The following is a 23941-nucleotide window of genomic DNA, read 5'->3' as shown; positions in this document are numbered from 1 at the left end:
ACTGAAAGAATTCCTTACTGTCATGTTTAGTCACTGCTGCTCTGCTTTTTTTTAGTTCTCTCTTTGCCCCTCCAATCGCTCTTTTAACTAATTTCTATATGATCTTATGTTCATTCCAGTGACCCTCTTTCCCTTTATAATTACTTATAGTATACATATTCCAGTAGGAACATGGAAATCAAGTATCTCATGGAACTCAGTAACATTGAATTACACTAGTGGTTGTTTAAAAGACACATATAATATTGCTGTGCATGTTTGCTAACTCCTAAGTGAAAATACTGAAGTATTTTTGTTTTGCACTCAAGTTGATTATTTGCTCTGAAGCAAAAGCCTCACTGAGTTATAAGGAAACAATCCAAGCAATGGATTCAGATAAATGACATAACAAGGGAAATTCCAAGTGGTTTACATTCATCTTCTTTTCCTGAAGATTGGATTACTGCTTTAAATTTGCTAAAAGGTACTTGTTATAATATCTATAAGGTTAGGAATTTTGCTGACAGATTCTTATCATTGCAGATACACATTACTGTTGCCATTTGAAGATATTACGAGGCATAAGATCCAAAGTACATTGATATTACATTGCAGGACCTAGATGTGCAGTATTAACTGGTTAATTTGAGTCAAAATTCACCTTCTTGAATAGATTATAATTAAATACCATATCCATGACAATGCATTTATATTGTGCGTTCATGACTGTGGGTGATCTTAAGTGTAATTGACTGCATAGGTGACTAGGTATGTGGGTAAGAGACTGCCTAATTGTGTTGATGGGTGAAACTAATGGGTGAACAACTGTGGGCTGGTGAAACGTTGACTATGGCTGATTGTATGGATGGCTGAACACTGAATGCAGGGGGGTGGATGGGTGAAAGGCTGTGTGGGAGAGAGTGTGTATGACTATGCAGTGGAGGTGTTTGGACTGAATTTTATTGAATTCATTTTGTTTTGTTACGGTAATATTATTGACAGAGAGGTGGCCTCGATAGCTAGTTCATCTCCAAAGGACAAGAAGCAAAGTCATATAATATCTATTTAATATTTATCTATATTATATATTAACATTCATAACTGGGTCAGGACATTAGATTTCAAAATATTTTGAAAACACTATGAGAAAATTCATTATTAAAGGGTCCACATTTGCCTAGAATATTTGTCATGTTTGGATGTGGTGCTATGATTGCTGTTTCAAATATTAAGTGCTTTGCTTGTGAACAACCGTTATATGACTGTCTCCCTTTATGTACATCTGTTCTACTTCTATCCCTCTTAAAGCAAAACCAGGTCAGTAAGAGCTGAAAATATTGGAAGACTGGAGCCTTGATACCATGAGTTCCACCAGGACCACTGGGCTCCAGACCTCATTGCAGCTGTGGTGCAAACATGGTCACAAGAGCAGAATTGTGAGGGTGAGAGTGACTACCCTTGACATCAAGGCAGGATTTGACCGAGTGTAACACCAAGGAGCCCTAGTAAAACTGATGTAAGATCATAAGACCATAAGAGATAGGAGCAGGAGTAGGCCTTTCGGCCCCTCGAGCCTGCTCCGCCATTCTTCTAAACTCCAATGAGTATAGACCCAACCTGTTCAATCTTTCCTCATAAGACAACCCTTCCATACCTGGAATCAACCTAGTGAGCCTTCTCTGAGCTGCCTCCAATGCAAGTATGTCCTTCCTTAAATAAGGGCTCCAGAACTGTACGCAGTACTCCAGGTGTGGTCTCACCAGCACCCCGTACAGTTGTAGCATGACTTCCCTGCTTTTATACTCCATCCACCTAGAAATAAAGGCCAATATTCCGTTTGCCTTCCGGATTACCTGCTGCACCTGTATGTTGACATTTTGTGTTTCATGTACGAATTCACCCAGATCCCTCTGTACCGCAGCATTTTGTAGTATTTCTCCATTCAAATAATATTTTGCTTTTTGATTTTTCCTCCCAAAGTGGATGACTTCACATTTTCCCACATTATATTCCATCTGCCAAATTTTTGCCCATTCGCTTAACCTGTCAATATCCCTTTGCAGACACTTTGTGTCCTCATCGCAACTTGCTTTTCCCCTATGTCAATGGGGATCAGGGGGAAAACTCTCCAGTGATTGGTGTCTTACCTGGTGCAAAGGAAGATGGCTGTGGTTGTTGCAGGCCAATCATCTCAGCCTCAGGACATCTCTGCAGGAGTTCCTCAGGGCAGCATCTTAGGCCCAACCATCTTCAGCTGCTTCATCAATGACCTTCCCTCCATCATAAGGTCAAAAGTGGGGCTGTTCGCTGATGATTGCAAGGTGTTCAGCTCCATTCGCAATTCCTCAGATAATGAAGCAGCCCAAGCAAATTTGTCACACTGTAATTACACCCTCCCCCAGTGGAGGCAATACACCACCAGCACTGGCAGGATGGTGTAATAACAACATCAAAGAAAAAACTTGCTTTTCATGACCTCAGGATGTCCCAAAGCGCTTCACAGCCAATGTGAAGTGTAATCACTGTTGTATTTTAGGGAAACACATGATGTTTATACAGGTAGTTTCTATTATAAATGTGGACATAGGAATTTATAATGGAAATATAAAAATAAGGACAGAATGTATGATTTTAAAATGGGCACTGAATTACATCTGTGCACCTGGGTTCAAGTCTCACCCACCTGTGAGCCCGCTACACCTGAAAATTATACTTGTTATTGACACCCTGTGTGCAGTGCCATGGGTGATTGATTAGTACATATGATAAATATAAATGCAATTATCTATCTAGCGTCACCTCTTGGCCTCAAATTACAGCTCCATAGTTCACCAAACTGCTTCTCAAAACTTGCTTGCCTTCTCTACCATCGCAAGACATGCTTAAAAACAAGTATATAACAAAAAGATTGTTGCCAACATGAAGAGTTCTCTGGAATGGAGAAATGCCAACATACAATCTACTAACCTGTACGTGCTATCTTGCATTCCTGTAGCATGTCTTGGGAGGAATGAATTGTATATGCATGAGCTCCTCAAAGAAAAAAATCTTACTTTGCTAGCAATGCCAAACTTCACACATCCATGCGATAGAAATAAAAACACAAACAATGGCTCTGGACTTGGAAAATGTGCGTAGAGGAAGCAAAGTATCCTTTATTTCTACGAGTGGACTTAAGCATGTAATGAGCTTGCACAAGTTATGAACATCCCTGGAAATGACAGTATGCCAAAATACTTTCCCTGTAAATTGAACCAAGAGGAGATCCTATTTTAAGTTCCAAGGAAAGGCTGGAAACCATATCTGACACAGCAGCTGAGTTCCAGCAAGCAGGAAATAATAATGGACTTAAAACTGCAATCACTGGGTAGGTACAGACAGAAACCCTCTATTATTACCTCATTCTATTACCAAATCATAGTGGCTAACTAGAATAAGGGTCATGAAGGCAGAGTTAAAATACGGTGGATCAAGCAGAGCAAAGCCAAAATAGGATCAGGGCTCCTGTCTAGTCCAGGATACAAAGAAATCATAGAGCTAAGCCGACCCAGATGTTGTATTCTAATCAGATTCAGCATCAGGGTTGAAACCCACAGCAGTGGCCTGCACTATGCACTAGAGACATGATTAATGTGGTTATAGTACACTGTACAAATGGGGACCATGTTGTAATTAAAATACTTTTTGCTCAGATTGGATGCATGGAACTAAGGTACAGATCAGAGATCTTCTGCATGCAAGATAAGTGTTTAAAGTGCTTTGTTTGAATTAAGAGATGTGATTTTACTCCAGGTTAGCATTTCAACTGACAAAATTGATTTATATTGTATGTGTGTATGTTGTGCCTATTGCTGCAGCCCTATTTTGTCTTAATAAATAGCTTTACAATTACATTTTCTTTAAGTTTAGTAAAAAAAATGGGTTTCCTTATGCTTTGCATTACTTACTCCATCAACATGTTCTTTTAATTTATATATATATATTCATTTTTGTTATAGATTGGTCGAAAATAAAATGTCTAATTTGCTAAAAGCAAAATATTGCAGTTGGTGGAAATTTGAAATAAAAATAGAAAATGCTGGAAATACTCAGCAGGTCAGGCAGCATCTATGGAGAAAGGAAAAAGGATAGGATAATGTTTCAGGTCTATGACCTTTTATCAGAAATGTTTGATTTGCTCTTCCTTATAATAGCAGATGAATGCCTTAGTAGTATTCATAACAGCCAATTAAATCCTGATTAAGAACAACACAAGCTATGATCATAAATCACTTTAAGGAATTTTATTATCAAAAGAGCTGTTGCTGCACACCGCTGCCACGAGATGGTGCTACAAATGAATACTCAGCCCGCAGACGAGCTGCTCTGAGCAGGACTTTGGGTTTTTTTTTGGCAAAATAAAAAGCACTTCCACAATATGTCAGTGTTGCTTATTAACACGTTACGTTCTGCTCCACATGATTGCAGCAGAAAATTTGATAACTAGGAAGGAAAAAAAATTGGTGCGACCGTAATGCCGTCCAATCAATCAACCCCCCCCCCCCCCAACCCCCGAAAGACTCGGGGCGTGTAGTTCTGCCCCTTTTGATTGATCTGCGGCTGGGTGCTCCGTTATGGAACTCCAGTTCCCGGGGACCCTGCGGGCTGTCAATCAGAAGGGCGGCTCGTCCAATGAGGTGCGCGCTAGGCGGATCCCCGGGCCGGGCTCGCGCACTGGGCTCTGCTGTAGCGATTGGGGAGGGGGTGAGAGGCACTCGGTGCAGCACCGTTAACAAGCAGCGAGAGGGAAACCAATTCATGGCCACCCGAATATACAGAGAGACGCAGACCTAAAACACTGATGGTTTCAACGTGAGACTGCAAGGGAATATAAACAGACACGGGTAAGGGTTTTTTTTTTTATCTTCCACACACCCCCCCCCCTTTTCTGCTCCATCCCATTTGAAAAATGCCCTGTAGTGGGAAAGGAAAGTAGTGATTAACAGCGCAGAGTCCGCTGTGTGAGAAGAAGAGCCGGAGGAATCCGCTTTTTGAGGCTTGCTGGCACGAAGTTATTGATGAAACTGCTCCGGGGAAAAGTACATTAAGTAGGCATTTGGTTCGTAGACTAAGAGGTGGCTTGGGCCACTTACCCAGTGCAGCCGCATGGTTTTCTGTGCCCCTTCTTCGCCTCGCCCCCCCCCCTCCTCCCCCCATTATTGTTGCCTCTACTTTAAGTTTTATGAGAGCCTTGAGCGCGTTCAAATAATTTTTTTTAACTTCTGCCCATTATGCCAGATTTAAATCGGAACAGTATGGTTTCATCCTGCGCACTGGTATGATGAGCATTGACATTGCTCCACATCTTGACACGGGGAAGGCCGAGAGGGATGGCAATGCATTGATCTCATTTTGCCACAGTGGCATTTCTTGTTGCCTGGAGATTAGCAGAATAGTTCAAAGCTGATCTCTAGTGTATCCAGCAGTGATATTTGTCACATTGAAATGAATATAGTTTGAAGACTTCTTTTAAAAATGGGTTAATTGTGGCACAAAGATTTGGGCAAATAATGTTGTGCGACAGCAGCACCGGCTCTGCTTTGCAGTGAGGTAATTTGAACAATGTTATCTTGCTTACATGTGCTGGGTTACACTCTTTTATGTGGTCAGAGGCCTTCTGGTTTCCTTATATTTGAGGTGTCACTGAGCTATGTGCTATATGTGTGCAGCGGTCTTCTGAGTTTTGGAGGAGTTGTGCTTAGTGTGCGTCCTGTTTCAACCAGCTGCACACAGAAATCTAATTGCAAGTGAACATATTCTGTTATGAGGGGGAGGAGGTGGGGATGGGGAGATCGGATATGCTGGCAGTTAGATTAAGTTTATGGTGCATTGTCAGTTTCAGCTGTTATATTGGAGCAAACAGCATTATTGTGCAGCGAGCTCACTACCCCCTTTATTGAAAGCATGATTGGCGATTTTGATTTTTTTTTGTGCTGACATCTGTGTAAATTCATCACTGGCTTGATATATTTAACAGTGTATGTATACTGCCTTTAATTTAGAATTTGCTGTAAATTTTGTTTGGTAATGCTCCTGTGAAGCGCCTTGGGACGTTTTACTACGTTGGAGGTGCTATATAAATGAAAGTTGTTGTTGTAAATGAGGATTCACTATAGTCTTTCCTGCATTCATTCATTTATTTGCTTCTCCATTCAAAATGTCACCATGTAATTAAGTTTTTTTTGAAAAAATCTTCCCTTTACTGCAGCTTTTCTACATCCCTCCATCACATAGTCACTTTAATTTCATCAACTCTTTCAAACATGATTTCACCATATTTCTTTGTTATCTTTCCTCATTTAACCAGTTTCAACCTGTGTGGCTTCCATGTGTATCCCATCAATCCGAAAGGACTTTTCCTCCATCCCAGCTACTCCTGTTAGGTTTGTCATTCTCACACATACTAACATGTCTGCCTCTTCTCATTATCATTTGTACCTCTAATTCTTCATCATCGCTACTTCATTCATATTCCTTCTTTGGAATGCTGGTCTCATTGTCGATTTAAACTGAACCTGGGGAGCATGTTTGTTTAGTTGAAATCACTCATTGTGTAGTAATAATCATACCACATGTAATAATATCTCCATGGAGATAAAATGCCAATTGAGATCAAGGGAGGGGGGGGGGGGATTTACAGTAACATCACTGCTTTGCGAACTGTTTGTGAAATTAGATCCTATTTAAACCTAAATGTACTTTTACTATTTTTATTTACTTACCCAACCCCAAGTTTAAAAAATACACGTTTAAAAATGGTGGAATATGATCTATATCTCCCTTGTGATGCTGATCATTACTCAAATATGACTGTTTATTGCCAATTCATGGGATGTAATTCTTATCCCATGGCTCCTTGTTATGCATCTTTTATTCTACTTTGCTTAATAAGCTAATTCAAACATCTGAATTGTTGTTGTAATTGTTTGCAGCTTTGTGTAATGTTTTCAAGCTCGACCTGAATAATGACTATAGAGTAAACAAATTATCGGACCAGTGACTTTATTATTTTTTTAAGTACCTGTGTCTTTACACGTTGGGGGAAAAAAATCAGAAAATAACACCTTGTTTAAAGGCAAGTCGACAAATAGTGTCAAAAATTGCCTATTAGCCAGCAGTATGAGTATAAATGATTCCTTGGATAGCACTGAGAAGTAGGATGTTATGTTTATATTATAGGTGACTGAATTTAATCTAGATAATTTTGTAGAAATCTATTGCATGTTAATTACATTGTTCAAATTTGTATACTGGAAGAAGCTTTGGATTACATATTTGATTTCAGGAAATGTACTGCAGTAAGAGGATTCAACAATTTACGTTGTTGAGATATGTTCTGAGAAGTCTGTGACATGTTACTTTTAAAAAAAAATCTGACCTGTTCGATTATATCTTGTCAGACAAGTTCACTTCATTTTTTGGCACATTTCCCACAGATATTTGCCTTGTTGTGATTTTTTTTTCTTTTAAGGACGAGCACTCTGGTTCTCAACTGCACCATCAGCTAGTGAGCAAAATGCTGATGATGTAAATGTCTTCAATTTTGCTTTGGCATTACCTTCCCAGCTGTAGTGCAGCAACATTCTGCCAATATGTTAACATTAAAATGCTCACATGGATAATAGAAATAAATAACAGGTCATGGAAATTATTGGCATTGCTGATAATTTTTGAAACTGCTTTAAAATTTAATTTATAGGTTTTAGTATTGTTCAATATTATTTAACTCATCAATATTTTCTACAACTGCACATCCATTCTCTACAACCGTAATGCTAGTGGGTTTTTCTGTATCTATCATGCTGGGACAGAGAACTGTTTAAATGAGGACAGTTGGCTTATTTTGTATGGAAAAATAGGTTATTGTGGAAAATCCTGGAGGTAGGTTAGGTACGTAAGATATCGTGGAACAAGGAAAGGTTATTTGGCCCTATGAACCCATTTCTTTCACAGACAAGGTACTCTGTCCAACCCATTTAATTTCTTGAGGAAACGTACCAGAAAGCTTTCCGTTGCCCCACAAAAGGTAAATCAAGCAACCTGCAAAATGCCTCTCTAACCTTACACTATAAGCCTAAAATCAATTTGCTCTTTGGTATGACATTTTGCATAATCCCAGCATATTGGGAAACATCATGTACGACACAGCATTTTATTAACGCCATCTACTGATCATTCCAACCTGAAATCCAGTCCTTTTTTTTTAAAGCTTAACGTTAGCATAGCGTTTAATGTTTTATCCAATATTCATTACTCTGTGAATGCAAAATATTCTAATCTCATGACTGGAGATGCTGGAAATCTGAAACAGAAAATGATGGAAACCACTCAGCAGGCCAGGCAGCATCTGTGGAGAAAGGGAAAAAAGTTAACATTTCAGGTACAATCCTTTGTCAGAACTGAATACCTGAAACCTTAACTTTTTTTTCCATTCTCCACAGATACTGCCTGACCTGCTGAGCAGCATTTTATGTTTGTGATCCTAATTTCAAGTCTTGTTTGAGGTTTTTTAATTTTGTACTTTTTAAAATTTTGTGCTTACAGTCGAAGTTAAATAATTTGCTTGAATATGTATATTCTCCTTTCCTCTTGATATTTTAGAACCCGGATCTTGTTTTTGGTCAGTTTTTTTTTCTCCAGTGAAATAAGTTTAGTTCTGTTGGCCTCTCTTCACAACTTAGAATTCAAAGTCTAAGAACTATCCTTTTTCTTTAGCTCACCAGTGTTCTCCCTCCTCCTGAAGGTGTTGATTCCTTATCGAGATTTAGTGCCTTGAGCATCTTCAACATCTCATCCGCATTGCCATTATTCCTATGTAAACGCTGACAGCAAGTATAGGCAGGCTGTTTGACTGCAGGGGGCATCATGGATGAGTACGTGCCTGTCTTCATCTAACGTCCTCCAGCAAGGGTTGCTGGATAGCAATTAGAAGTTGGATCAATTTTCTCCTCCCCTAAACTGGGGTGAGAAGGCCAGTTGTATTGCCATGACTGCTGCTCTGGCTGAGATCAATTAACTTGGCACAGACCAGAGATTGATTCTAGGATCTTCCTGGGCCTTTATGGCTCAGCTGCTCGCAGGTTAAATTCTTTCAGCAATCTGAGAGTCTAAGAATCATCCTCGTTGCTCTCGCTGAATCCTCCCAGTGTCATAAATGTACTATTCAAGGTTATATGTTCAAAATTTCACGAAGTGTCCAAATTTGGAAAATTCTGATGATTACACAGAATTAACAGCACAGAAATGGTCCTTTTTGTCCAACTGGGCTATGACTGTGTTTGTGCTCCTCACGAGCCTCCTCCTATGCTACTGCATCTAATCCTATCTGCATATCTTTCTCCCTCATTCACTTATCTAGCTGCCCCTTAAATGCATGTGTAATGTTTTAGTAAAATGCCCTTGGAATGTGTCCTAGTAATATAGCCTTGTTGATAACTTCGCATTGACTCTATACTTTTAGTGAGCCACTAGAAGATCTTCCTTAGAGAGGGTGCAACGAAGGTTCACTAGATTGATTCCTGGGATGAGAGCGTTCTCCTATGAGGAGAGATTGATTAAAATAGAGTAGAGAAGAATGAGAGGTGATCTCATTGAAACATAAGATTCTGAGGGGGCTTGAAAGGGTAGATGCTGAGAGGTTGTTTCCCTTGGCTGGAGAGTCTACAACTAGAGGGCATAGTCGCAGGATAAGGGGTCGGCCATTTAAGACTGAGATGAGGAGGAATTTCTTCACTCACGGTTGTGAATCTTTGGAATTCTCTACCCCAGTGAATGCTGAGTCATTGAATATATTCAAAGCTGAGATAGATAAATGTTTGGACTCTAAGGGAATCAAGGGATATGGGGATCGGGCAGGAAAGTGGAGTTGAGGTTGAAGATCAGCCATGATCTGATTGAATAGCAGAGCAGGCTCGAGCGGCCGTATGGCCTACTCCTGCTCCTATTTCTTATGTTCTCCCGTGGCACTGCAAATGGAGAGTCAAGACCCAGTGCAGACTTGCGGTTAAGTAGGGTTATAAGGATAATTGGACCAAGGCGCCCAGACATAATTCAGACTCCATTTTGAAGTCATGCATTTTGCCCTATTTTAAAAAAAAAATTCTATTATAAATTCCTTTGTCCACATTTATAATGGAAATTGCCTATGTAAATTTTTTACGCTATGATTACCCCCTCATCCAAGAGGTGGTACTGCAGTCCCTCCACCAGGGAGCGGGGAGAAAGGTGTATCTTTGAAGTTAGCCGTTTTAAAGTTACATATATCTGGCCCCACGGTCTCATTATTTCTGAAACCCAGATTCTGTTGAACTTGATTTTTATGTGGTTGCTGTCCATTTAAGGATGCCACAACTTCCAGTTCTTGTATGTTGCCTGTGTAAATATATAAATTGGTTAGAGGGGGGAAAAAAACCTAGATCTGCAAGCAAGACCCTAAATGAAATAAAGTTAAGAAACAAGGAAGAACAGATGTAAGAAATCTTGTAGGGAGAAAGAGGAATGGGCTTGCTGGACCAAATACAGGAACATACAGGAACATGCAGAAACATGCTGAAAGGTTGGTCAGAGGGGCAAAGAGAGGCATGGAATAAAGCATTGTCATGGACACAACCAATAGTGTTAAATGCTTTCATTACTTCAAATGTAAGAGGGCGCTCAGAGAAGAGGTGAGAACCATTAATGATTCCCTGAGGCTTCAACAGATGATGAGCATAAGAGAGTTCGTATTTTGTGTGATTACTTCCTCCAAATGTTCACAAGGGAAGATGCAAGTGGCATGCCCTCCCTAAGCAAAATTGATGATTGATCTAAACGAGGTGGGAGTCTTAGCCTAGCTGAAACAGCTCAAAGTAAATAAATCCCCACGGATGGATGGTCTTTATCCCAGAACGTTGGAGAAGCCACGCAGGAGATTTGGGTGTCATTATGAGGGAATTACTAGGGAGGTAACAGTAGATTGAAAGTAGGTTAATCGGTGCCCATTTTCAAAAAAGGAGATAAAGCAGAAATGGGCAACTGCAGACCTATTAGTCTTACCTCAATACTGTATAAAAATATTGGAATTGATAATCGGGAGTAAATTTGAGGTTTACTTGTATAATCGATCAAAAGGCAGTCAGCATGAATTCAGAAGGGAAAGATTCTGCCTTGACTTCTTGGAAGAAGTGATATCCCAAGTCTACTCTACAAAGACCTACTGTGTGGTATGCCTTGACTTCCAAAAGGCACTTGACAAAGTTCCACGTGAAAGGCTTATTAATTAAGTTGAAGCTATGGGGATTCCTGGAAAATCTTTAAAAATGGAAAAGAAATTGCTTGAAGGGTAGAAAATAACTGGACAATGGGTACTTGTTAGAGGAGGTGTGAGTGCGTGCGAGATTTGCAAACGATGCCAATCTAGGATGTGCAGTGGATTTGGACGAAGTCTCTCAGAAATTACAGAATGTGTTGGACGAAATGTGTATGTGGGTAGAGTGATGGCGGATGACATTTAATGCAGACAAATTTAAAGTACCGCACATTGGGAGGAAAATGGGCAGCATGTACTCCAAGAATGGCTTTGAAATAGGTACGGATAAAGTTTAAAGAGAACCGGGAGTCTCAGTAGACTCGATGGTCAGCATGTCTAATCAGGGAATGTAAGAAAGCTAAAACAATGGTAAACCTTGAGTATTACTTTGAATGAAATTGCAAGAGTAGAACAAGTGGACATAGGTTCAATCTCGTAAAAGGCAAATTAGGACTGATATCAGGAGGTTCTGCTCAGAGTGATCAATACATGGAGTGTACATCGATAGAATAGTACAGCAAGAACTCTGGAATTATTAAGTAACATTAAGATGACACAATGAGGGGCATGTAAGGTCTTTCTGGATGGATGCACTAAGATGGGTCAAATAGTTTTCGTCATCCATAATTATCTTGTGATATACATTTCTCCTATGACGGTAAGTCAGATGAATTGTTTTATAAGGACAGGAGCATTATATTGTGCAAAATAGAATGTAAGTGTGTGTCTCCTTAATGTTGGGAGGTGTAATTGCCTTGCATTCTTGGAATGAATGGTGGGTTCACTTGGAGGTCAAGTTGCAGATGACATCACTAGCTTTCTTTGGTTGACAGGTTAATTAAAAAGTTGGAGGTATTGTGGAAGCAGTATATTCGTGGAGAGAGAATTGAAACACAGTATTTTAAAATGGTTTTGCTTCCATGAGAGTCAAGTTCAGGAAGAAAAAAGCATAAATGATCAAAGTTGTAAGAGTAATTGCTTTAAAAAGTTGAAAACATTCCTACATTTACAACTTGCTTGGAACTGTTAAATTGTTTTAGTTTGTTTTAGCTTCTCCATAGTCTGTTAGAGTGCTTGGGAAAGTGGAAGGATGAGCTTGGATTGAATTATATGGGAAGAATGATCAAATCTGGGGGTGGAAAGTACTGTGGGTAGTATTGGGGTAATTGGAGAAGTGAGTAATCAACTTGAGCAGCATGGGGTAGTAAGAATTTGTTTGAAGTAAGTGGGTAATTTTGGAAGGAGTGTTTAGTGTATAGGTGAAGGGTACTGTGTATAGGCGTAGTGAGTAGCTGAAGCGGTGGATAGTGAGTACGGGGGAGAGGGTAGCTGAAGGGGGAAGAGAGAAGTTTCGATGGTAGCTAGTGGGCATGTGAATAGTTTGTAGATGGGTGGTGGATGTACGAGGTAGTAATAGATATCAGTGGGGAAGTTGACAGAGGCCAGAATGTGGCATGCAAGACAGGTAAACCTAGCAATTTGAAATAAATATAAATGGAGAGGTTTAGCATTCGGTGGACAAAGGGCTATGGAGGGCTGGAGAGAAGAAGACCTACGTGGACCGAGAAAGCCATCGAGGAGTGCAGAGGGAGCATTGCCAAAGTGGATACTGGCAGCCATGGAGGAAGAGCAGGGCTGAAGCAGCTGGAAATACATAGTGGAACCAAGTAGATATGAGAGGGAACCAAATGGAAATAAATCAATTTAAATGAGGAAGAATGGAGAAGGAGAAGGTAGAGATAGCAGGGCTGAAGCAGAAACGGAGTTGAGGAGCGAGATCAGTGAGGAAGCAGAAAGTGCTCTTTATTCGCAGAGAACACGCTTCACCCAATTTAATGAGTAAAATAATAGCTTTTAATAGGCAAGCAATTAACAACTTAGGTTCGAAAAATGGGATTTCTCCAAATAAATTATTATTTATGGGTTGTTGCTGATAGGTCCGTCCAACTTGTTTTTTTATTTTTGAACTTGGCAAGGATTATTTACAACTGAGTTGTTTGCTAGGCCATTTTAGAAGGCATTAGGAGTCAACCACGTAGTAGGATTGAATTCACTGGTAAGCCAGGCTCCCTTCCTTGAAGGATATTAGTGAGTTAGTTGGGTTTTTATGGCAATCCAGAACCATTCATGGTGCTATTTCACAGTTTATTGAATTAAATGGTGAGATTTGAACTCAACCTCTGGGTTGCTGGTCCAGTACTAGAATCACTAGAATACTTGTTGAATGCAAATATTTAACTCTTCAGCATTTCTTATTAAAGTGCATTTAGCAACGTTTCTTAAAAATGTAGTAAGTGAACTTTGAAAGACTGTAAGTACACTGAATTACCTAATTTATTGGTTTAAAGTATTGAAGTACAGGAAAAATAATATAAAAATACAACTTCGGTATGAATTTAAAAGCTCAAGTTATACTTGATGTTCGTAGTATCTTAAACTAAAATAAACCTCGTGCTATTATACTTCAATACCATTTTGAGACTTGTAGCTGCTTACATTGAAGTAGGATGGTAGATTTGAATTTGTCTGTTGCCTCCATGTTGCACATATGTCCAAATGCCAGTTAAGTTTAACATTGATAAAGAACTGATGGAGTGCTCTGCAAGGAGTAGTCGGCTCCTTATTAACATGAAAAGGGCAAAATCATGCTTCAGAGTTTGCTTTGCAGCGGTTGCCTTTACACTTCACACCCGAGTTGTAACAAGTATGAAACCAATTGGCATTGACACAAAATATGCAGGTATCATCAGTATTGAGGTAAGACTAATCGGTCTGTAGTTGCCCACATCTGCTTTGTCACCTTCTTTGAAAATGGGCACCAATTAACCTATTTTCATTCTACTGGTACCTCCCTCCCTTCCCCTGTCCTAGCCCTGAACTCGCACCTTTCTCTAGTTTCTCTCCTATCTCTCCATATGTCCTTTCTGAGCTCATCTTGACCACGAGACCCACCTCCTGTTCCCTTGACCCTATTCCCACCAAACTACTGACCACCCAAATTCCTTTCCTGCCCCCATGTTACTGATATTAATGGTTCCCTCTCCTCGGGTACTGTCCCCCTCCCCTTCAAATCTGCCGTCATCACCCCCCCCCCCCCCCCCCCCCACCCCTTCAAAAAACCCAACCACGATCCCTCTGTCCTTGCAAACTACCGTCCAATCTCCCTTTCCTTTCAAGTCCTTGACAATCTTTTCTGCAACTCTATGTTTGAACATAAGAAATAGGAGGAGGAGGAGGAGGAGGAGGAGTAGGTTGTGCGGCCCATTGAGCTTGCTCTGCCATTCAATAATATCTGGCTGACCTTCTACCTCAACTCCACTTTCCCACCCTATCTCCATATGCCTTGATTCCCTTAGTGTTCAAAAATCTATCGAATCCCTCCAATCAGGTTTCTGCCCTGCCATAGTACTGAAACTGCCCTTATCAAAGTCACATCACATCCCATGTGACTGTGACCATGGTGAACTATCCCACCTCATCCTTCTTGAACTGTCTGCAACCTTTGACATAGTTGACCACACCGTACTCTTCCACCGCCTCTCCACTGTCGTCCAGCTAGGTGGGACTACTTGCCTGGTCCCATTCTTATCTGTCCACTTGTAGCAGGAGAATCACCTGCAATGGCTTCTCTTCCTGCTCCCGCTCAGTTAACTCTGGAGTCCCCAAGGATCTATCCTTGGCCCCCTCCTATTTCTCATCTAATTGCTGCCCCTCGACGACATCGTTCAAAAACACATCAGATTCCACATGTACGCTGACGACACCCAGCTCTACCTCACCACCACCTCTCTCGACCCCTCGTTTGTCACACTACTTGTCAGAGTGAAAATTTCCTCCAACTAATATTGGGAAGACCGAAGCCATTGTCTTTGGTCTACGCCGCAAACTCCGTTCCCGAGCCACCAACTCCGTCACTCTCCCTGGCCACTGTCTGAGGCTGAAACAGACCATTCACAATCTTTGTGCCCTATTTGACCCTGAGATGAACTTCCAACCACATTTTAAAAGTACTGTGTCAGCATGATACAAATGAAAACAAATCATCAAAATCATGTATTTTTAAAAAAAGCCCTTCTCAACCGTATGATATTTTCTGTGTGACATGTATACAATTGAGCCAAGCTGAAAAACAAGTGAACCAGAGGGTTAACAAGCATTTTCAACTGGTATTCTTTGGTCTAATTTTCATTTTATTCTATTTATTTATTGAATTAATTGAGCTGAATAATTTAACTATAATTTTTCAAAATGTGTGGAAATACAGCAGCACTCCTATGGAGTCACGCAGACTAGGAATGTTCCAGGTTCAATCCCTCATCTGCACCGACTTCGCTGATTTGAGCTGGGTGGCATTGGAGGCGCTACAGTTAGCTTCAGAGTCACTTGCCTAGGATTTCTTATTTATTATAGAACAAAGAGATCTAAGAGTACAGGTTCATAGCTCCTTGAAAGTGGAGTCACAGGTGGATAGGGTGGTGGTGAAGGCATTCGGCATGCTTGGTTTCATTGGTCAGAACATTGAATACAGGAGTTGGGATGTCTTGTTGAAGTTGTACAAGACATTAGTAAGGCCACACTTGGAATACTGTGTACAGTTCTGGTCACCCTATTATAGAAAGGATATTATTAAACTAGAAAGAGTGCAGAAAAGATTTACTAGGATGCTACCGGGACTTGATGGTTTGACTTATAGGGAGAGGTTGGATAGACTGAGACTTTTTTCCCTGGCAAGTAGGAGGTTTCGGGGTGATCTTATAGAAGTCTATAAAATAATGAGGGGCATAGATAAGGTAGATAGTCAAAATCTTTTCCCAAAGGTAGGGGAGTCTGTAACGAGGGGGCATAGATTTAAGGTGAGAGGGGAGAAATACAAAAGGGTCCAGAGGGGCAATTTTGTCACTCAAAGGGTGGTGAGTGTCTGGAACGAGCTGCCAGAGGCAGTAGTAGAGGCGGGTACAATTTTGTCTTTTAAAAAGCATTTGGACAGTTACATGGGTAAGATGGGTAAAGAGGAATATGGGCCAAGTGCAGGCAATTGGGACTAGCTTAGTGGTATAAACTGGGCGACATGGACATGTTGGGCCGAAGGGCCTGTTTCCTTGTTGTAAACTTCTCTGATTCTATATGCGCTCTATTACCAAGACCGCTTACTTCCATCTCTGAAACATCACCCGCCTCCGCCCCCGCCTCAGCTCATCTGCTGCTGAAACCCTCATCCATGCCTTTGTTACCTCTAGACTCAACTATTTCAATGCTCTCCTAGCCAGCCTCCCATCTTCCACTCTCCATAAACTTGAGCTCATCCAAAACTCTGCTACCCGTGTCCTAACTCGCACCAAGTCCCGTTCTCCCATCACCCTTGTGTTTGTTGACCTACATTGGCTCTTGGTCCGGGAACACCTCGATTTTTAAAATCCTCGTCCTTATTTTCGGATCCGTCCATGGCCTTGCCCCTCCCTATCTCTGTAACCTCCTCCAGCCCTACAACTCTCCGAAGCCTCTGCGCTCCTCCAATTCCTGCCTATTGCGCATTCCCAGTTTTAATCGGGCCACCGTTGGCGGCTGTGCCTTCTGCTGCCTAAGCCCTAAGCTCTGGAATTCCCTCCTTAAACCACTCCGCCTCTCTACCTCTCTCTCCTCCTTTAAGACACTACTTAAAACCTACCTCTTTGTCCAAGCTTTTGATCACCTGTCCTAAGATCTCCTTATGTGACTCAATGTCAAATTTTGTTTGATAATGCTCCTGTGAAGCGCCTTGGGACTTTTTACTACGTTAAAGGCGCTATATAAATGCAAGTTGTTGTTGCAACGGAGATCCTTTTTATAGTCTTTAATCAAACATTTTAGTTATGTAGGTACTTTATTGTAATGTGTCTTCCAATATTAAGTTTGTCCTACCAAACCCAAATTGACCAATAAATAGACTTTTTAGTAAAAGAAATAAATACATTTTGGATGTACAGGGCTAAGTTCCAGCGTTGCCTGGGAAAGTTTAAAGGCCGGAAAGAGTAGACTTTGTTCTACCGTAGCTCTAATTTCTAAGCATGGTGTGTTTGAAAGGCAGCGACAGTGTGAATAATTTCCGAAGTTTGTAGTCTCCGTTACAGGGCTCAGGTTTGATGTGAGCCTTCTGCTAAATACTGAATTGTTTTCAGTGTTGTGAGCCAAGCTTTAGCATAGAGCAGGCACTTCCTTTGAGGGCCGCGGTTGATTTCTCAGCATCCCTGCATTCAGTCCTAACATTGCCATCGGTCTTCCTTTGATTCTGATAACTTTGCTAAGAACATTTGCTAATGATACAGCAGCTGTCAGCAAATTTGTACTGAGTTCAAAAAAAATAAAATTTGAGCCCAAGTAGGTGACCGTGTCAGTTCCATGACTGATTTCCCTTATGTAATGAAAGCGTTTGATTATATTCTTTGTGATTTGGTGTTTCCTCTTTCACAGTGCTTTGTCTGAACTACCCGAGCCTGTTATGAGTATAGTATGCTACTTCCTTGTCTGATGACTGAAAGATGGCCTGTACTCTTAAAAGTAAAAAACTAAGGTGGCTTCATGACTGGAATAGAGATTTTGATATTTATTTTAGTTTTGAGGAGAAAGAGTGTAAATAAAAGTTAAGATGTACACAGTCTATAGAGGACTAATCATTATTTGGTTTCCAAATGAAAACTATTCCAGCTATGACTTACTTGACTATGTGCTGAGACATTGTAAGCTCTAGGAACTTGTTTAATGTGCCCTTATGCTTTATTTTCATATTTTTTTTGTAATAGCTCATTATTGTTGAAAATAAATGAAGTCATTGTTTAATCCAGGATATTGGTAAAGCAATATCCAGTGTAAGTGCAATGATGGTAACTATCAGCAGATTTTACTGCAGTAAGGACAAAGTAACAAACCTCTCTCAACATCTCGAAAAAAGGTTTGTGAAAGTGATAAAATACACTAAACTAATTGCAGGCCTCCCATTCTTTGTGGGACTAAGGGAGGAATTTGTTTTTAAAACTGTCCAAAAAAGATAGCCTTGGTGTGTAACTGGTTAATTGTCCTCCGGAATCTGAGAGATGCATGCTCTGAAATAAAAACAGAACATGTTCGAAATACACAGCAGGACTGTTGGCATCTGAAAAGAAAAATCAACATTCTGGGTGGAGTTCTTAGTTGTGGTAACGGTGTGAGCAGTTCACGAGAATACTGTGTCATACAAGAAGCCTATCTCAGCCCTGAAGCACATTGGCTTGAGCCTGATTTTTTTTTTATATAACTTATCGGCTGCCTGTTGTGGTTTACTGTACAATCTGTTATGAAGAAATCGTCAGACATATTTGCCTCACATTTAAGACCAGCAAAATTGCATGTAAATGGGAAAATTGGCAATTATATTATTGCAAGAAGAATTTGTCATTATTCATGATCCATCTGCTTCAACATTTTACCGGTGTGAGCATTTCTAATTGGGCAGTAATAAAGCAGCCAATCTGATGGAATATGGATGATTTTAGATGCAATTAAATGACAACGTGCAAAGTATGTGTGATGCACCAATTATTTTATTTTGACAGTACTTTGCTTTCAGTTTCGTAGTATAAGTCACTTGAAAGCCCTGCTCACATTGCAAATGACTAATGAAGATTGTTGTTCTTTACTGTGGTAATATCACAGCAAACATCATTGCCATCATTGTTTTCCAATATATGTTTTCTGAAGGTTGCAAATATGTGGAAGAAAGTAGCAGTTAGGCCTGAAATTGATTGTCATAACTGAGAACTACCAGTGGAATGTGACCTTTGTGCTTTTGTGCAGCAATTCTTTACTGGGGAGAAGTTTTTGATTTTCATTGTGTCACTAGGCTTATTCGTTTATTCGGATAAATTGCACCTAAGCCGGTATGTGTGATATACTTTTTGTTCAATACTCTTAAATCATCACCTCAAATTACTTATACCACCATCAGACCTAAAATCACTAGTATGACAATGTAGGAGTTCACTGTTTCCTTTAGGCATTGCCTACCTACTGCTGTGTTTCACAATTCAAGTGAATGGACATTTCAGACATTTACACTGCTTTACTGAAATCCTAGTGACAATACAGGATTGGTTCTTATGTAGTGAAGCATAATACAGTGAGTTGAAAAGGGTCTGGCCCAGGTGGATTGGAATCAAAGATTAGGAGGTAAAACAGTAAATGAGCAATGGGAAGCCTTTGAAGAAGAGAGAGGTTGAGTACAGACTAGACACATTCCCATGAGGGGGAAAGGAAGGGCATCCAAAGCTAGATCTCCCTGGATGACTAAAGATATAGAGATTAAAATGAAACAGAAAAAGGAGGCTTATGATAAATGTCAGATTCACAATTCAGTGGAGAACCAAGATGAATATTAAAAAGTACAGAGAACTGAAAAAGGAAAAAAGAGATTGTATGAGAATAGATTAGCGGCTAACATAAAAGGGAAGCCAAAAGTCTTTTGTAAACATATAAATAATAAAAGGGTAGTTAAAGGAAGGGTGGGGCCAATCAGGGACCAAAAAGGAGATCATCTTGTGGAGGCAGAGGGCATGGCTGAGGCACTAAATGATTACTTTGCATATGTCGTCACTAAAGAAGAGGCTGCCAATGCCACAGCAAAGGAGGGGGTAGTAGAAAAATTGAATAGGATAAAAATAGATAGAGGAGGTAATAAATAAAAGGTTTGCAGTAGTCAAAGTAGAAAAGTTACCCTGTCCGGATGGGTTGCATCCTAGGTTACTGAGGGAAGTAAGGGTGGAAATTGTGGATGCTCTGGCCACAATCTTTCAATCCTCCTTGGATATGGGCGTGATGCCAGAGGACTGGAAGATTGCAAATGTTACACTCCTGAGAGGGATAAACCTGATAATTACAGGCCAGTCAGTGGTGGGGAAACTTTTCGAGACAATAATCCGGGACTAAATTAATTGGCACTTGGAAAAATATGGGTTAATAAATGAAAGCCAGCACGGATTTTCTAAAGGCAAATCGTGTTTGACTAACTTAATTGAGTTCTTTGATGAAGTAATGGAGAGGGTTGATGAGGGTAGTGTGGTTGATTTGTGTATGGACTTTCAAAAGGCGTTTGATAAAGTACCACATAATAGACTTGTAAGCAAAATTGAAGCCCATGGGATTAAAGGGACAGTGGTAGCATGGATACAAAATTGGCTAGGGTGCAGCAAGCAGAGAGAAGCGGTGAACGGTTGTTTTTCAAACTGGAGGGAAGTATTCAATGGTGGTCCCCAGGGGTCAGTATTAGGACAGTGAGGAGGCAGTAACAGACTCCAGGACAGACACATGGCAGATGAAATTTACCGTAGAGAATTGTGAAGTGATTCATTTTGGTAGGAACAATGATAAGAGGCAATATAAATTAATTGGTACAATTTTAAAGGGAGCGCAAGAACAGAGAGACCAGAGGGTGTACAAAAACAAATCTTTGAAGGTGGCAGGACAAATTGAGAAGGCTGTTTAAAAAGGTATGAGATCCTTGGTTTTATAAAATAGAGGCATAACTGTATAAAATCAAGGAAGTTATGCTAAACCTTTATAAAACACTAGTTAAGCCCCAGCTGGAATATCGTAGCCAATTCTGGGCACCACACTTTAGGAAGGACGTCAAAGCCTTAGAGAGGATGCAGAGGACATTTAGTGGAATGGTACCAGTGATGAAAGACTTCAGTGATGTGGACAGACTAGAGAAACTGGGATTGTTCTCCTTAGAGCAGAGAAGGTTAAGGGAAGATTTAATGGAGGTTTTCAAAATCATGAAGGGTTTTGATAGAGTAGATAAGGAGAAATTGTTTCTAGTTACCGATCCTTCTGTAACCAGAGAACACAGATTTAAGGTGATTGGCAAAAGAACCAGAGGTGACATGAAGGGAAAAAAAATTATGCAGTGAGCTGTTATGATCTGGAATGGTGGTAGAAGCAGATTCAATAATAACTTTCAAAAGGGAATTGGATAAATACTTGAAAGGGGAAAATTTGTAGGGCTATGGGAAAGAGCAAGGGAGTGGGACTAATTGAATCGTTCTTTCAAATCCCGTACAGGCATGATGGGCTGAATGGCCTCCTTCTGTGCTTTATCATTCTATAATTCTATGAAGTGTATGGACAATTCAGACATTTTACATTATGCTTTACTGAAATCCTAGTGACAGTACAGGATTGGTTCTAATGTTGTGAAGCATACAGATGCTGCAACGGCGGTACTGGCATTGTGTATTCATTGATATACCAGACTCCTGGTGTAAAGTATTTGCCATTTATTTTCATGTATAAACAAGAGATAAAGCAGCAACGACCTTGGAACTCTGTCTACTGTACATGAATATATTTTTAAAAGGACCCACAATAGTTCTGTATAATGTTTTGCAAAGTGTGCTGCACTCCCCTGTGTCGGTAACATTGCACCTTACTTGTCAGGGTGTGCATATAGAAATGAAAGAAAGTTTGACAGTTATTGGAAATGTTGTGCTCACAAGCATCTGGAAACACTTTCATGTATTTAAAGAAGCAATCTTTTTTTCTTCAGCTTGCAGATGTTTAAGAATTTGGTTTCTACAGAAATGTGGGGAAATAAAGCCTGAAAATAGAATGAAAAGCTTCTAATTTGTAAAATGCTACTTAATCTCAGTGGTTTGTCGGATGGAATATCTGCCCCTTTTAACTTTGAGAGATTATTTTGAAAGTAAAACAACATATGCATTATCCTTAAAGCTGAGTGGCAGGCATCAAACTCAGCAAATGTAGACAGTATTGCTGTTTCATGTACACTCCTGTACAGATCCATCTCAATGTTTTTGCCATCTTTCTTTGTTAATACAAGTAAAGATCAAGTAATAGTGTAGTAATTTCATTCATTGGTTGCTGCCTGCAGTACATACAAACAGGATATCTGAGATGCAGCAGATTTTAATGCCATTGCTGCATATGTGTTTTCAGTAATATTCTGGATCCATTGGTGAGGTACGGATTGGAGTGGAGAAATCAAGCCATCCTAGCCTTTTCCCAACACTGAGTAAACTCTGAATAGCAAAAGTATTAGGGAAAAAATGAAACATCAAAATATTCAACTTTTTGAATTTAGTTTTATTAGGTGAAAGTATTGTTGACCGGAGGTTACAGGTTACGGTTATTGACTTAGCACAAAGAGGAGAAGAGTCAATTCTCTCTCAACTCTCAATTCGCTTTATTCACGCCGTTAGATCATGTATAAGCTATATGTATGTCTGGTTAGATATAGACATGCAGTTTGCAACAGGTTATACAGTTTTATACTAGGATCTAAACTCACACCCACTAGGTTTCTCTGACACTCCGAGTGGTCACAGAATATAAAGGATAATACCCGAAAAGGAGAGCTGACGCTCGCCAGGCGTTCCGTTCTCTCTCTCTCTCTCTCTCGACGTCGTCTCTACGTTCCTGACGTAGGGTCTTCCACTTCCGCGATGGTTGGTCTCCGGAGTCTTCGCTCTGGCTTCACGCCCCAGATTCTTCATTCTTATTCCGAATCTTATCTCTTCAAGCTGTGCTGTCTCTCTCTCCCGTTGGTTTAGGCTTGCTTGCCTAGTCTGTGTCTTCTCCTCATTGGCTCTGTCCCAAGGACTTGGGTAGCATTACCTCATTACTCCTTTTCTAAATAAGGACTTGTGTCTTATCACATCTCCTTTTTTGTCTTTCACAAAACTTAGCTAATTCAAACCGGTTCCAGCCAGCTCAGGCCAGCGACTGAACTCAGGTTACTTCAGTTCAAAAGTTGCTTTTGCCTGTGTGTCAGCAGCTGGGAATCTCAGTAGTTTCTGCAACCCCTGGCAACAGTATCTTGCACAGAAAAACAGGTTTGTGGCCCTATGAGAGAGATGCCATCTCAGACCTATTCAGGCTCGTTTGTCAGATGGCTAAGTGGGCCGTTTGGTGTTGTTTTGAGCCATACGAAACAGGAAGGTCCAAGGATTGATCCCTGTTCTGTGCTAAGTTAGCTGACCTCAGTCAGGGAAGCAGGTAGTGAGACTCCAGAGCCAGCTTCAATGCTGCTCAGTTAGGGAGAGGAAAATCAGCTCTTGATTATTATCCAGTAACCATGCAGCAAAGTGTACATGTGCGAATGTCGGGTGAGAACATGATCGGGCTTGATATCACACCTTCACTCACTCTGGGGTCCCACATAAAGAATAGCAACTTGGGTAGTGACATACTAGAGATGTGTAGGTTCCTGTGGAACCATCTGAGCACATGTCACCACCATCAGGAGAAAAGCAAATTTGAGGAAGGATGATCTATTCACACTTCCTTTTATGTCTTAAGATTAATGAAGAAAAGCATGCTGGCTGTTTGTAATTTCAGGACGCTGGACTTTTTTCAGGTTTGCATTAGAGGAAGTTCCTGCAGGAAGAGACCATGGATACAATATTAAGGAGCGGTGTGTGCGAGTCACAGCAATTTCTGACCCAATATGTCATTGGATTTTACTTTGTGTAATGTGATTTCTTTACAGAACTCACTTAGTTCTTACCAAGTAGACATTCTAAATTCTGAGATGGATCCAAGATGTCAATAGTGCTTAAAGCTTCACGACTCCACAGTTGCTTAAAAAATGTTTCCATCGATGAGTAATGG

The 23941-nt window shown here is 40.4% G+C and overlaps 1 protein-coding gene across 4 annotated transcripts in view; it reads left to right on the top strand.

Annotated features, from left to right (window-relative positions):
* The first annotated feature begins 4687 nt into the window (after positions 1–4687).
* LOC137321724 (CYFIP-related Rac1 interactor A) overlaps positions 4688–23941 on the top strand; it is a 183277-nt gene continuing 164023 nt past the window's right edge. For 3 of the 4 annotated variants that reach the window (XM_067984301.1, XM_067984299.1, XM_067984297.1), the window contains exon 1: positions 4688–4862. The gene's annotated coding sequence lies outside the window, so the exon portion shown is untranslated. Of the gene's footprint in view, positions 4863–4980; positions 5067–23941 lie in introns of those variants that run through there. The other variant, XM_067984298.1, reaches the window with a different exon arrangement.

Source organism: Heptranchias perlo, chromosome 5, assembly GCF_035084215.1.
Source record: "Heptranchias perlo isolate sHepPer1 chromosome 5, sHepPer1.hap1, whole genome shotgun sequence".
NCBI lineage: Eukaryota > Metazoa > Chordata > Chondrichthyes > Hexanchiformes > Hexanchidae > Heptranchias > Heptranchias perlo.
Note: the sequence above shows the minus strand (reverse complement) of the source record. Positions and strands in the feature narration are given on the sequence as shown.